This window comes from Cornus florida, unplaced genomic scaffold (genome assembly GCF_030987335.1).
Source record: "Cornus florida cultivar Cherokee Brave unplaced genomic scaffold, ASM3098733v1 CherokeeBrave_3.0.0_Hap2_Chr10, whole genome shotgun sequence".
NCBI classification, from domain to species: domain Eukaryota; kingdom Viridiplantae; phylum Streptophyta; class Magnoliopsida; order Cornales; family Cornaceae; genus Cornus; species Cornus florida.
In genome coordinates, this window is record NW_026775580.1 from 96,695,485 (window position 1) to 96,712,470 (window position 16,986).

At 35.9% G+C, this 16,986-nt stretch overlaps 1 pseudogene; it reads right to left on the reverse strand.

Annotated features, from left to right (window-relative positions):
* Window positions 1-14,285: 14,285 nt before the first annotated feature.
* Window positions 14,286-16,986, reverse strand: part of LOC132278182 (sugar transport protein MST6-like) — a 38,252-nt pseudogene continuing 35,551 nt past the window's right edge.

Sequence of the window (16,986 nt, forward strand, 5' to 3'; positions counted from 1 at the left end):
CTTGTAGCCAAACAACAGTAGTAGTACGGAAAGGAATCTTGATTTCTTTTCTTCTCAAGTCTCTCTTCTCCTCCTCGGTACATGTAAGTGAGGAGAGGGAGCCAAGTTTGACCAGTTTTATTGAGGTTCTCGAGGGGTTGGCAAGTATCCCAAATCTTGGAAAGTTTGAACACTGTTGTTTTCTGAAAGTAGAACGCACATCTTACGTGTGGCTATTCTAGTCTCTCATCCAATAATATTATTTTTGGCTATCAATTTCATTCCACTTAACGGACATGTCATGTCATTAAATAAATAAAAATTAATTAATCCGTAATAAAATGAATTCCAACACTTAAAAAATTACTAACAATCACTTTTTATTTATTAATTTATTATATTTTTAGTAGTCTAGCATATCAAAAATACCTACTCACCTAAGAGCATCTCCAATGCTAAAATGCTAAATTCGGATGCCAAATCTATATTTTGACAGTGTTACAGTGTCAAAATGCTACATTTTAACAATCCTGCTCCAAAGGTGTATTTCATACAAAATGCTATTTTTTGACACAATCACCATTCTTTTTCAACTACTATTCCCACCATTCTAAGTTTTACAAATCTCTACACTACACTGTGCTCTACCATAAGCTATAAAATTTAGTTTACAACACAACCAATTTCTCAATCCAAAAACTATTACTTGTGCAATTATTTCAATGTTGCCTCCGTCCCTCCAGATCATGCACAGACAAGACTCGATTCAAATTCACCATAAAAAAAGAACTTCAAGCTCAAATCTAGGGCTTAAATTCGGAGATACAAATAGATACCAATAACTGGTATATTGCACGAATTTGACAGGCAATCAAATAATATATGAACCGAGAGACAAGCTATTATGTGCTGTGTGAAAATACGGCATATTTACATGAAAATTCACATCAAGTGACCACAATAAGCTAAATAAACTCTAATAGAAAACACTTGCCAAATGATCAAATAACCCACACTTATTCAAATTGGAACCAACATGTTCAAATCACAAATAGAAGCTTAGAAAAAGCCCTAATTTTTGAAACAGTCACCTCAAGAACCAAAGTATTCAAGTCCAAAAAAACAACACAAAAATAAAATAAATAAATAATATAATTATCAATCCAAATAAATCATCCATTGAGAAAGTGAATTAAGACAAAATGTAAATTAAAAAATCAATTTTTTGGATAAAAAAGTGAAGATTCACACTTCGTGAGTAAATTAGGTTAAAATTAAAGTAAATAATAAAAAAAGGCGATACAAAGAGAGAATTAATTGGACTACCTTCAAAACGCGCGAACGAATCAGAGATCAAAAAGGCGATACCGAAAAGTAACGGCGTACGCTAACACAGCCGTAGAGTCAGAAAAATGCAAACTGCTGGCATAGCAAGCCAGAGATTTCACGAAGAGCGAGCGCTTAGAATTGAAGTATAGAGCTTGAGAGGAAGGAGGTTGTGACCTTGTCTGAAGCTGCAGTGTAGTCGGAATCTTAGATTCCGGTGGAATGTGGCCGGATATTCGCCGTATTATCGTTTCTGTTGCCACCGTTTTCTCTCTCTCTCTCTGTTGCCCTAGATGAAATTGGAGCCGTCCCTTCTTTCCTGTAGCCCCAGCCCATATAGCAATATCTATTTGTTTTGCTACAATTGGCATAAAAATAGCAAAGTTAAAAAATAGCGGCCCAAATAGCATTGCATTGGAGAGCCCGGTTTTAAGCCCACCTGCCATATTTTGAATTAGCAGCCCAAATAACATGTGGGTTAGAGATGCTCTAACACAGAACTATGACGGGCGGATAAGTTCAAACCACATGGAATGATATTATCCGCTTTGGGCCTGAGCCCGCACGGTTTTGCTCTTGGGCTTCACCCCAAAAGGCCTCATACCAATTGGAGGTGACACACTTACATTTAAGCACTTCACCTTTCCTCTACTCAGACGATGTGGGACTGTGCACCCGTAGCTCGCCAGTGTGGTAGCCTGACAGTGTCTCTCGCACCTGCCCACGGCACACCCGCCCACAAGGTCATTACAATCCACCCCCCTTGGAGGCCCGACGTCCTCGTCGGCACACTTCCGGCCGGTGCCCTTTTAAATTTTGCACGTTAATATGGTTACGTGTTGTGCATCTTTGGTAAGACAGCAATGCAGATAAAAATAAAAAGGGCTAATTACAATGACACCTCCTGAGATTTGATATATTGACAACCATATACAAGTTAGCTGTTTTTTTGAACAAAGATAGCCCCTGTGATAATTTTGATCCAAACAAGCCCTTAAGACGTTTGAAAAGACGAAATTACCCTTAAATATTTAATTCATTTTTATTATAAAATATCAAAACTCATGAAAAGTCAATTTTACCCTTATAAACATACATTATATACACTATTGCCCATGAAAGAGCAGAGGGAAGAGAGAGCAATGGCATCGCCACCACTGCCACCACTACCACCCACCATCACCCGCCATCGCCACCACTTCCACCCACCATCACCCGCCAGGGTGTCTCCACCACATATCAAACATACCCACATCCTCTTAATCCTCACTAAACTGGTCGACCGGTGGCGCAAAGCCCGAGGACACGACCATGAAGCCCAATATTGATCCGACCCAAAGCGAACGGCGGGCACGAACAAATTGCGGTACAAGAAGCTTGAGGCAACGCCAATTGTGGCACAAGAAGCTGAAAGGCCAAGTTTGATGTTGAGAAAGCTGAGCAAGACAAGCGAAAAGTATTAGAGCGAAAGAGGGAGTGTGGTTGACGAGAAAAAACTGGAGAGTTCGCTATGCTTGAGGTCGAACCGAGTTAGGGTTTTGGACACCAATAGAGGGACCGAACCGAAGATGCGACCTGGTACGATAGTGAATTCGGCAAGAGTGGAGAGCTTGCCGATGGCAGGATCGAGCCGTCCTGTAAGACAGGGTGCACCGGCCCTTGGATCACCGGGATTCAACGCGATCACCTTGTTGTCGTCGCAATAGACGCCGGCGAATTTGCAGGGGTCTCTGAACACATTCTTCATAATCATTGTCACATAATCAGAAATCCAATTACAATTTCACTCATGTCCTATATATATAGCTTATGATCTTGGCAGGGTTTGTTTCCATAAACACACACTCCCTATTTAGAATCATATACAAATTTATTGCTCAATATATATATATCTCAAGAAAGCTTTGTTTTGGTTATTCTGAATCTTTCTGATAATACGATGGGTGGAGATGGGTCCATGGGTATGCTGCAAAATTTGGGTTGAGAAGACAACAAGAGAGAGAGATGGGTTTTAAAGAGAGAAAGAGAAAGGGGGGTTTGAAGCATTAATTCAGTACCAGCAATGATTGTTGGTGCTGAGGAGAAAGAAACTCCGTGCCGAAAACTCGAATGTGGAGAGAGAGGAGGGTCAGAGGGATGACAGATGCGAACGAGGAGAGAAGATACGGAGACTTCTTCACCATTGTCATCGCAATCGAAGCGTAGTGGGCATTGGAGGGTTTTGGTGAGTGAGTCCCAGAAATTGGGGGTCATCATGAATAATCCGTGGCTGTATACGGTGCTTTCCAGATGGCAGTGGTGTCCCCAAGTGGCAGCTCCACCACGACGCTGCGATGGTCTCCGCCGCCGTATCCGGCGGCTCTTCGTTTATCCTCCTCTTCAACGAGTCCATTCCCTTCTACAAAGCGAATAATTGAAACACCAATCTGCAATAGCCGGTTTAAGTTAATGTATGACGGTGGGTTTTTGTCAACAGTGTCCGTGTGGTGGCTGTTGGTTTGGTAGGGTATTTTGGTCCTAGAATGAGTAGGGTATTTTAGTCAATAAAAAAGAATTAAATTGGATAAATTGATAATTGAATGTGTCAAAAGGCAATATTGTCAATTCATCGTGATTTAGTACCATCGGGTTGCTTTTGTTAACTTTATCAAACCTAAGGGAGTGTCATTGTTAAAAAATGGCCCAACTTATATATAGCTGTCATTATGTCAAACCTCAGGGGGTGTCGTTGTAATTAACCCAAATAAAAATAAAAAATTATTTGCATGAGTATAATTTGGATTAGATTATGTAATAATTTATTCACAAGGTGTGGCTCTCTCCTATTATTTTTTCAAACATCTATTAATGAAAATTATTTAACATTATTAATTGTGATTTTGTGTAGCAAAATTCAAGCACGCCCTTCGTAATTTTAAATATTTTCTATTTATAGCTATTATTTTTTTATTTAGGGATGTCCCAAAAATTAAAGAAAAAAGAGAGTATATTTCCATAATTAATTGATAATTTTAATTGCATTAATTTCACATTCCTTTAAAAAGTTTTAATATCTAAAGCGAATAACTTTTTATTTTTATATTTTTTTAAAGTATGTGTATCGATCCCATAACATACGTACTATTTAAATTAAGAGTGCGATTTGAAAGTGAGACATCTCCCAATAACACAGACCATAAACCAAACAGTCTTTCATTCTATCATAATTTATCATATAAATTCATGTGATTAGAACAAACGCAACATTTCTTTTCACCGAATCTGCCTTAATAGGTAAAAGTATATATGTTATCCATTTTTTGTAATGGTTTTTTTGGTTGTTTTTATCCAAACTCTTAATATGGATTAGGATTCTTGATTGGTCAACCTCTCAATTTTCATTTTATCGTTGGTGTTTGATTCAAATTCATCATCGTCACTGTTGTCCCAATTGTCTATTGGATTTTTCAAACAGTATGGCTATCCAACTCTTCGTCAGACAATCCTGAGTACGAATAAGGCAAATTGTTTATAGGTACAAAATAATATAGAACACCATAAAAAGTCATTTATATACAAAATTTCATATAGTATTTAAAAATATATCAACATATCTACTATAAAAGACCACCCTTATATATATATCTATATTAGGGTTAAGTGCAAAAAAAACTCTCTATTATCGATATAGTGCAAAACGGTCCATGTGTGATAAAAAATTCTCCTATACTGTTGATTTGGTGCAAATAGCTCTTGTGACTTAAAATGACTATAATGCCCTAATGTAATTAAAATAAAGGGTAAAGTACAGTTACACCCCCCGAGGTTTTGTAAAAGGACACACAGGTGAAAGTTACTCATTTTTTGGACAATGACACCCCTTCAAGTTTGAAAAATGGACAAAGAGATCCTGAAAATGATGAATTAACTTTATTACCCTTTATATAAAATTGATATTTTAATTGACTCAAATACTCTGAGATCAAACCCAAACCCAAACCCTTTTTCTTTGTATGTATGTATGTATGTATGTACACACACACTACATAATCCCCGCCGGACGAACCCCTCAGCCGCAGCCGTTATCATTATCCCCAATTCACCGCTTCTTCACAACTGAGCTCACCGCCACAGTTCCTCATCACAACCAAGTCCAATGTCGCCGTTACTGCAATCACGCCGCGAACAACCGAGAAGCTCACAGTCGAGTTTCTTCTTTCCTGCCGGTGCAGAGCCAGTGTTCTCTCCGTTTAACCGGACGAATTTAACCGGTGACCTGTTCTTCTCTCTTCCGAATCACGTTCGCCAATGTTCTCTCCGTTTCTTCCATCATTGTCCACCGACACAGACCGTGGCATCATACGGCGGTCACCCAACCCTCTCCGATTCGCCTCCCAACACTCGATCTCTTCAATTCACCTCCCAACCCTCTCTGACTGGATCTCTTCTTTGTCCAGATTAAAACGCCAAAACCTGAAAAATCTCATATTCAACTCTTCCACAAGCACTTCTCTGCCCAGAAAATGAATGCTTAACCTGTATGGAACCACCCATCTCTCATTGTCTCTCTCATCAATTCTAGATTCTTGTAGTACCCAGCAAAGGTAGTTTTCCCTCTGATGCATATCTCACCTCGCGGAGGATCTCCAAGTAGATTGTAACCCATATCTGGAACCTCTTCTAGACACAACTTGCTATAAACAAATACAGAACCAATAGTTCCAATCATAGACATTTCATCCGGAAAGCCAAGAGTGGTTAGACCATAAGTTTTTGTCAATCCTAAATAAGGAATTGCACAATCAGTTTCTGTATAAAATAAGTTCAATTGACATCAGTTTTTGCCTTAGGAATGCATTAATCCCTTAAACCTTAACAGAAAGTCTTAAATTTCCAAGCAAAAACAAGTGGCTGTACCTACTAGAAGGGGTATATTTAAATTTTTAACCAGTGACTTGTTCTTCTCTATTCCGAATCACCTTTGTCGGTGTTCTCTCCGTTTCTTCCATCCTTGTCCACCGGCACTGACCGTCGCATCATACGGCAGTCACCCAACCTTCTCTGATTCACCTTCTAACACCCGATCTCTTCGATTCACCTCTCAACCCTCTCTGACTGGATCTCTTCATTGTGTGGGAGGTGTGCCGCGTCGTCGTCTCTCTAAGAACAACAATCCACCTCCAAGAAACTCAACCTTCAACCACCCTTCTCTATCGCAGTTGCCACTAACAACGGCGACGGTAACTAATTTCACGGCTTTACTAGGCACCAACGTTTTATCCGTGCGTGTATATATGTATGTATGTATATATAAGGGGCTATAACGTCATTTTGTAAGGTCTAATATTTTGTAATATATTTGAATTTATTATTGAGGGGTAATTTTGTCTTTTCATATGACTTAAGGGCTTATTTGGACGGAATTTCAAAAGAGGGGGTGTCATTGTCCAAAAAATAAGTAACTTTCATCTGTTTGTCTTTTTGCCAAACCTCAAGGGGTGTGACTGTACTTTACCCTATAATAAATTAATAACTAAAAATGCAGGTTATGTAAAATGACCATTTTGTCCAATTGCCAAAGGAGTTTGTTTGGGACCAGAATAAAGCAAATCCTATTTTGTTTATACAAAACAACCAAACACTCTAGCTCTGGGATAAGAAACAACCAACACCAAACACTCTAACTTGCAGTTGTGTCTCACTGATTTGGTAAAGGAAAGTGTCGTCAGAACATCTCGGTCTTTGTAGCTCGTCGAAGTTTGTATCTATTGAATCAAAGAGAGATTGCCAGCTTATCCGCTCTAGCTCGCCACTGGAGCTTTTGTTGCCCTTAAATAAATCACACCGGAGTTGTTCAGTCTTTGAATCAAGCTTGCCAGAACTGTTGATGCAGAATGAAACTCGTCGGACTTGTTCATACAGCTCGCCGGGAAGATACAAGGTGGAGCTCGTTGGTTCTTGTCGGTTTCTTCTCGTTGAAGTTTCTGGGTTTATCAAGCTGAGTTGGTCGTTGGGGACACTTGCTGGTCGTGCATTAGCTCGGTCGGTCAGTTTGATCTCTAATCTCACTTGAGTTGTGGAACGACGGACTGAGTGAAGCTCGTGGGACTTGGAAAATATATGATTTAAATCTCTGCTACCGCCGGCGTGAAGCTCACGGTTGGGTCATTGCTTAAAGCTTTCCGGTCACTTGGTTTTTCGTTGTGCTGGGTCATTGATGCAATCTCACTGTGATAGTCTCTTTATCAGTTGTCGAAGTTGAAGGCTTTCTCGGTTGGTCTTCAAATATGTCAGCTTTTGATCACCGGCATCATGGTCGCCGGAGTTGCCTCTTCTGTGCTTTTCACACTTTTAATTGATTTATCAATTTCATTCTAAGAGAGCACTACACGGTGACCTGTTATTTGGGAAATAACTTTGATAGTGCACACTTGAAAAGTCTTGCAATACTCTATCACTGCACAGATTCCGTCCAAACACTGTCGCCGCATATTGCGCCCATGATCGTCGACGTCGCATAAGATTGTCGCCACTACAAATCGCAGCCGTTGGGTCTGTCGAAAGCTCACCGAAACAGTTTTTCATGGCTCTCCACTCAACTACGGCACACAGAATTGGATCCCGTCAAAATAAGAATATGTACACTGGAACTGAAGATTGTTGATACTCGTAGTTGAATTACCACTAACGAGTGAAAGTTGTAGCCTCCGTTTGTTTCACCATGGACAACACTCAGTCTTTTATGTAGTTCATTGGAGTTGATCACTAAAACTATGAACTCTTACCGGACTGAAAACCCACAACTCTGAAGCTTCTCGGACTGAAACGTGAAGAACTCCTAACGGAGACATGACAACCACCGAACTGAACCAAGGTTGAAGCTCGTCTGAACGGACAGGGTCAGTACGCTCCACTACACTGAACTAAACCGGGCTGAACTTTAACCAAATTAAACTTAGGGATTCTTACATATAAATGGGCTTAGTGGTCCATATTTACCCATACATTAAGTCAAAGTTAATTTCTCTAAAATGTGTTTGACCCAAAAGCTGAGGTGGCACATGAAAAAATACTGTTTTATATTTTTGTTGCCTAAAATACCCTCCTTCTTATTTTATGTGTAGCTTAAAATGCCCTTTTCTACAATTTGCAAACCCAAATGAAGAAACAGGGGGCAACGCACTATGCCGACTGCAGCGGATGAAGCCGGTCGGTGGATCACGGACGGAGGATGATCTGTCCAGCGAACATAGTGGCGAGGACGGCTGCGAAGAGAACGGGTCCGGTCGTGAGAGGAAGGCTTCGGCCGTGAGAGGAACGGCGGCCGGCAATATAGAGCCGGTGATGGGCTCGGATGGCAATGAGGAAGGGCTGGCTGTGATGGCGGCTTGGGCTGGAGGTGTGGTGACGACGAGCAGTGGCTTACGGTCGGCTAATGAGATGGTTGGTTTGACTATAAATGGGTTTCTTTTTGAAATTTCTTTTTTTTTTTTTTTTTTTTACTTAATGTATAACAGAGTTGGAAGAAGAAGCGTGCGTGTGTGTGTATATATATATATATATATATATATATATATATATATATATATATCTTTTTGAATTTCTTTTTGAATTTTTTTTTTCAAATCATAAACCATGTTTGATTCAATTGATTTTGCTCAAATTGAATCCATAAAAAGCACAGCATGACAAATAATTGCTGATTCACACAAACCCAGTTCTTATTTTTCATCTCCATAAACAAACAAAACAAGACCCCCAGTTCTTAGTTTTTACAATTTATGATTTATAAATATGTTTGGAAATTCAGAACCACCACCTCGGATATACACATTTTGGGTGTCAATTATGTATGTATGTAAATAATCCCAAAATCCACCTATTTATGTGTCTTGGTCTGCAAAATTTTCTAGAGAGAGAGGGAGTTCATACGAGGCCAAAGAACCAGGCACCGCCACAACTAATAATCACAATTACCACCACAAGAATTGGTCGAAGTAGTAAATTTTCGACGAGCATGGGTTGCTGCAGAACTGGAACAGTCGCGATGAAGAAGTTCAGTAATCTTCTCATAAGACTCGTATCCTTCTTCCTTTGGTTCTGTCACCGGATATCATGGCTAAACTCACATTTTTATATAGCCAGCTATTCCCATCGCCGGCTCTGTATTGCCGGCCGCCGTTCCTCTCACGACCGAAGCCTTCCTCTCATGACCGGACCCGTTCTCTCCGCAGCCGTCCTCGCCACCATGCTCGCCGGACAGATCATTCTCCGTCCGTGATCCACCGACCGGCTTCATCTGCTGCAGTCGGCATAGTGCGCCGCCCCCTGTATCTTCTTCATTTATGTTTGCTGATTGTAGAAAAACGGCATTTTAGGCAACACATAAAATAGGAAGAAGGGTATTTTAGGCCACAGAAATATGAAACAGTATTTTTTCACGTGCCACCTCAGCTTTTGGGTCAAACACATTTTAAAAAAATTATTGGCTTTGACTAAATGTATGGGTAAATATGGACCACTAAGTCCATTTATATGTAATAATCCCTTAAACTTTATGGGTCTTGCCGGTACTGTTTTATTTATTTATTATTGTCGTATGGTCATAACAAGATAATTACCAAGAGAGGGATAAAGAGAGAGCGAAGATGGCATAAAGTGAGTGGTAAAATGGGAAGGAAAAATGATAAAATCAAATTTTCATATTTAATTTTTGTAAAAAATTGGTTGATTTATTTATTATTATCGTATGGTCATAACAAGATAATTACCAAGAGAGGGATAAAGAGAGAGCGAAGATGGCATAAAGTGAGTGGTAAAATGGGAAGGAAAAAGGACAAAATCGAATTTTCATGTTTAATTTTTGTAAAAAAGTAATTAGCTTATTTGTACATTTTTTGAATTTTATAAACTAACATGCACATTTTTAAAATATTATACATATATATTTTGAAAGTACAGACTAATTTTTTTTCAAAGAGATTTTTTGCACTTAACCCTATATATTATTATAATATATATGACAAGCAATCAAAATATTATATATATATATATATATATATATATATATATATATATATTGCTGTCAAGTTTGAATGGAATCCATATGAATGATGATACGAAGAGAAAGCAATAAAGCTCCAACTTTTCATTTTTTATTTTCTAAAAGAGACAAAATACTAAGGGCTTTTTTTTTTTTTTTTTTAGCAAGAAACGCAGAATACCCATACTTTGATCTTTTGAAGACTCAAACATTTGCGCATTCACCTTGAAAAGTGGAGAAGATACATCTTTAGTACAAAATACTAGCCCTACATGATTGGGTTTAGTACCCTAATTATATCGACGATGCAAAATAGAGGGAAATTAGCCACGGCGACCCAAAATAGAGAGAACAAAGGTGGATTCTATTTGCAACTAGAGTAGTTTGGAAGAAATAAATTGAAGGTAGTTTTGGAATTTTTTATTTTTTATTTAAAAAAAAAAAAAAACACTCTTAACTATAATGGCAGTTTATTGACTTAAAACACGATTATTATTATTATTATTATTACTATTTCAAAACGACCAATATCAAAACTCATACAAAATGAAATGATGGGATTTAAGTAAAAAAAAATACCAGCCAAATTTAAACGCCTCCAATTTCCAATAAAATCATTTTAATCTTGCTTTCAAAAAATCAAATCTAATAATTTTTTTATTATAATACTTACTACAACATATCTACCACATATGTTTATTATTTGTCCGGTGCACGTGACTTGTGGGAGTGTTACATATGCCCTAAGGTGGATTAGTCTCACCTGTACGGCGTGGAGATACATTTTTTATGAATAAAAATATACATATTATTTGTTATAAATTGGGTAAGTGCAAAAAAACCTCCCCATTATATACAAAATGTATAAATATTCCTTAGTTTTCAAAAACCTTTATGTTAGGGTGCAGGAATAGAATGGAATGGAATGCAGGAATAGAATGAGATGTTTAGTTGTAAATATGAAATGTATCGGAATGAAATGATAATAATTATTTTAGTATTTGGTTGGACCAATTTAAAATTTAGAATGGAATAAATTTCAAATTGAGTTCTCCAAAATATTCCTCTAATTAGTAACAAATAAATTAAATTAACTACAATGTCACGGAATTTTTTTTTGAATTTTATTTCAAATTTTTATTTATTTATTTTTTTGCGCTTCGTTTTACGTGCCACACAGGTCCCGAAGGCCGTTTCGATCATTTTTTGAGCCGAGGGTTTTAGAAAATTTATTATTATTATTTTAAATCAATTAGAGGTGACGAGATTGATTTAGAATTTTTCGAAAGTCGGAATGATATTTGGGTTTCGGAAATTTTTTTCGATTTTATTATTTTGCCTTAGGGGCGTTATAGACTTTTCACCAGCCTATATATATATATATATATATATGTATTTATATATCGTTTGGATGACAGCATCATTAGATGTAACAATCAGTCTCCACTTTTGTTTGGATGACAGCAGAGACGGAACTAGCTAAAAGGCTTAGTGGGCAAGTGCCCCCAACCAATTTTTGCACCATAATAATAAGTTAATAGCACATGATATGCAGAAAGTAAACATTCAACTCATTATTGTGGTACAAGAATTAGACCCCCAATCAATTTTGCATCATAATAATAAGTTAATAACACGTGATATGCAGATAAGAAGCATTCAACTCATTATTGTGGTGCAAGAATTAGACTCCCCAACTAATTTTGCACCATAATAATAAGTAAATAACACGTGATATGCAGGAAGTAAGCATTTCACTCATTATTATGGTACAAGAATTAGACCTAATTCTTAAATCCGGTTTACGAGAGGTGGCTCCAATTTTTTTCACTGTTTCGCTTGTGATGTTAATAGACTAACTGAACAGATGGTACAAGTTACAGGACTTTAACATTAGTTTATAGACAATATTATGGGTAAATTATATTGACCTCTTTTGTAGTTTTAAGTAAATTACATACCATAAACTGCAATTGTTATTTTGACATCTCCTAGCAAGTGATTTTGAGTGTAAAAAATTAATAATACTCTTACATTAATTTGTCAGTTCATTACAATACATAATATTATTTTTGTACTTTTTCAAACGCTCTCTACTCTGTTGGTAAATATATGCTTCATGTAACATTTAAAATATAACAAATCTTATACTAATATATCATGAGATAATTAACAATATGCTAAGAAATCATTAATTAAATATGCAACTCTATATTTAATTAAATATGTAAAATAAAGCAATAAAATAATAATAATAAATAAAGAACTTGGACCGATGCTAGTATTGGATATTATGTTCTTAAGACAGATTCGCCCCGCTATGGTGCTAACAGACTCAGTGGTGTTTATCTCCTAGAATACAACGGTCTATATCCACCAGTAGCAGCACTACAAACTCGTGGATACGGCGAACCTCCTCCGTGTAATACTCTCTCTGACTCAAAAATGCATCTATACTATATAAATGCTGAATTGGGTGCAATCCAAACCAAATGGTTCGGACCAATCTTAATACGGCTCAATGGAATTGAATTAGGGTCTAAGTGGTTCGGACCATTTAACCTATGGTTTGAACCCACTTGGGTTGGGTTTAAGTCTAAAGAGGGAGATAGAAGAAATTGAAAAATGAATTATTTGCAAATGATCCAAAGGGGGATATTTATAGGCAACAAGGTGCCTTTTCGGATTATATGTAACCTTTGGAAAAAACTAAAAAGTAGTTTTTAATTAATGTGCCTTTTCGGATTAGGTGTAACCCTTTGGAAAAAAACTAAATCGTAGTTTTTAAGTAAGGTGCCTTTTTGGATTGGGTGTGTTTCTTCATCATTGGACACAACCATTTATATATGTCTCTTCACACGGACACATCCACTCCAATTAGCTGCAATGGTTCAGATGGTATCTGTTCACCAATAGACACATCCACTCTAATAGGTTGTAATGATTCACATGGTGTCTGTTGGTTTTGAGTTGCAACCCTTTAGAAACAGATGCAACTCTTTGAAAAACAGATGCAACCCTTTAGAAATAGATGCAACCCTTTGAAAAAAAACTAACTTTTAATTTAAATTCAAAAACTAACCACTCATTTAAATAAGTCCAGTCCAAAATTAAAGGCCCAATCAAAGATTCCATTTAGTAAAAAGAATAATTGGACTTTACAATTAGGCTTAAGCCCAAGCCCAAATTTAGCTTATTTAAATTTCAATTAGTTTCAACATTTTTTCCATGTGGGACAAACACTTCCCACAATTTGCATACCCATTTAGGCTTATCAAAATACCACACTTTGAAGCTAATTTCTCATTCACCCGGAAACGGATTTGAGAAAGTAAATATACCACGTTCATCTCCTTGCGGAGAGAGATGCGCTCGTTTAGAGATCCGCAAAAAATTATTAGCGGAATCTATTCCAAATCTCATCCAAAGTTTATATTTTTAATGCCCCTGTTTCCAACATACTCCTCTTCTTTTAATAATACTCTTGCATCATATTGGTACAATACATGATACTGATGATTTTTTTTTAAGAAAGCAAGAGTGAAAATGTTCGAATTTGATGAAGACGAAGATATGATTAGATAACTTAGTAATATGAACTTGTAGTTATTTTTCCCTCCAAAACTGATATTTACTGTTATCAGGAATACAAAGAAAAATTAAAAGTCGCAAACTCAAATCCTTGACTAATTGAAGAGTACAAGGTTTACGGCTTTGCACGGCTTTGATTGTCTTTAAAAATGGGAAAGAAGTTCAGAAATCAGGGGAAAATGTGCTATTAGAAAGGTAAAGCTTACGAGTACAATTATTTATTTATTTATTTTCCTGGTAAATAAAATCAATTACATAATTGCAGTGTTAAAGTAGGTTTCTGTCACATAGTATGTGCATGTCCTTTCTTGTGAATTATCCTCAATTATATAATAACCTACTTGAGGACTTACAGACAAAACTAAAATTAGCAAATCTCTTTGGGGATAGGCTCATCGTCCGGGATATATTTTCCCCAGAACCAATGTGCCTTCCACACTCTGTTCATGTCTTCGATGGGGATGTTCTTAGTCTCGATCAGGCAAGAAGAAGTAGGCAAAAACAGTCATTATGAACAAGAATCCGGCAGAGAAGAAGAAGAGGCCGAACTTAAAGTTGCAGAGCATAGAGAGGAAGCACTGAGCTATAGTGAAGGTGAAGAACATGTTCATGGAGACGTTGATGGACTGCCCAGCTGATCGAATCTCAAGTGGAAAGATCTCACTCGGTAGCAACCATCCCAATGCACCATAAGACCAGGCGAATCCAACTACGTATAAACATATAAACACCAATGCAAAATCGCCAGCCGCTTTGCTGATGCTTTCTACTTCACCAACTCCAAACTCTTTTCCTATAATGGCTCCTTTAACAACCCATAATGAAATAATGTATGTTAATTCATAGAGAATAATAGAGAGTCTGACAGTAGACACATCCAATTAATTTTATGTAAGGACTGATATGATATGACATCATCATAATGTCAGTCCTCGCTCATATAAATCTTTCAGATAGATAGATACCTGGCAAATGAGCATCTGAATGCCACCTTGAAGGAACAATACCCTTTTCCCGAACTTGTCGACACAGAAGATTGACACCAATATAGCAAAGACATTAACAATGCCAGTTATGACAACACTCATAAGGAAGGCATCGCTACCAAGTCCGAGTATCTTGAAAAGAACATGAGCGTAAAACATGGTGACATTGATGCCGGTGAGCTGTTGGAAGAACGGTATGAGGAGGACCATGACAAGTTGAGGCCTATATCTCGGTTGCCTGATATTCTTCCAGGGGTGTTTTGTAAGATTATTTATTAATTGTGTGGTCCACATGATTTGGACATGTGATATATTTCTTTAATTAATGATTAAGTAAATAGATATCAGATTAAAATTATATTATTTGGTCAACTTATAAATTAATTACTTTTATGGTAATTAATTATTGGAGAAGCGGTTTCCTATTTATTCTTTACTTTGATGGAAAGTGAAATTAAGGTTACTAAAAGGAAAACTGATCATCTCTTTGTCTTTATAAAAGTGCATATATCCCATCAATTATGTACGCTAATGAAAACATCAGGTATAATGTTTATGTGTGCAAAATGTTAAGAGAGATAAATCAGTTTCTACGCTTTGTCAATTGTTTGGAGTTGTAGCATAGTTTGTTGTTAAAGGTTCGCGAAGTTGGACTTGATCTCAATGAGATTTGCAATTACAGATCGAGGTATTTATATCTAACTATTTATTTATGCGTTATAGGAATGCGAGAATAATGAAGTTCTAAGATTTTGGGATTTATGTGTATTTGTGATTAATGATTTGTACGAATAATTAAAGTTTACATGTGGTATAAGATCTTATGGTTTTGGGACTCGTTATTTTCCACTAAAGTTTGCATAAATAATATATATACAAATTTAAAATAAAATTAAATATTTGTACTACATACAATTTAGTTTTTTGTAATCGGTGTGCAATATATGTTTATTTATTTATTTATTTGGTCTGGACTATTTGTGAAGTACAAGGGTATTGTCATAGATTCTTGCTTCTGTGAGGTTGTGTTATAAACTTGTACTTCAGGAACAAATATATATATGTATGTATATATATATATATATATATATATATATATATATGTATGTATATATCTGAATGTGCTAATGTTTTTGATTCCATTAATAAAGTCTTGTCTGTATATCAATTATTGTTGGATGATTATACAGATTCTATTTTATTAATTATTTAAAAAATTAAAAAATTATTGATTAATAAAATACATGTATTTATTTATTTCATTAAAATATAAATTTCTGAAATAATGTGTAAGTCTAGAAATTTAATTGAATATTATTGGACATACAAATAATTTATTGTTTTGTATCCAAACATACATACATGAAGGAAAATTAATTTTAAATTAATTCAATTATAATGTCCAAGTTCGAAATAAAAAAAAATATATATGCTTTATTTTATATATACAGTAAAATGATATTTTTATTGAATTTTCGGACTATTAAGTTTTTAGGATTGAACTTACCTAAACTTGGATGAGTATGTAAGTATAATGTTAAATGGGTAAATTAATGATTAATTAGTTATTAGCTAATTTAATATTTATATTATGTGAGAGTTAGTAGCTACCAAAGTGGTCTAACTATAATGGTTGATGAATATTAATTTTAGTAGTAAATATAACTTAATGATAAAAATGTCACTAAATAATTTAATATTCATATTATGTGAGGGTTGGTAACTGCCAAAGTGTCATACTATGATGATTGATGAATATTAAATTTTAGTAGTAAACATAATTAATGATGAATTAGTAACTAGCTAACTTAATATGCATATTATGTAAATATTGGTAGCTATCAAAGTGGCCCAACCATAATGGTTGATGGATATTAATTTTAGTCGTAGACATAATTGCAATATTTCATGAATTACGATGCTTATGATTTTTTGTGATATTCATAAATATTGAGTTTTTTTTTTTTTTTTTAATTATAAGAAATAATTCCCCAAAGGGAATTGATTTTTAAGTGATTAAATAAAAATTAAGGAGTTGTATGTATTTTTAATTGGATAGGAATATGATATTCAAAGGTAACT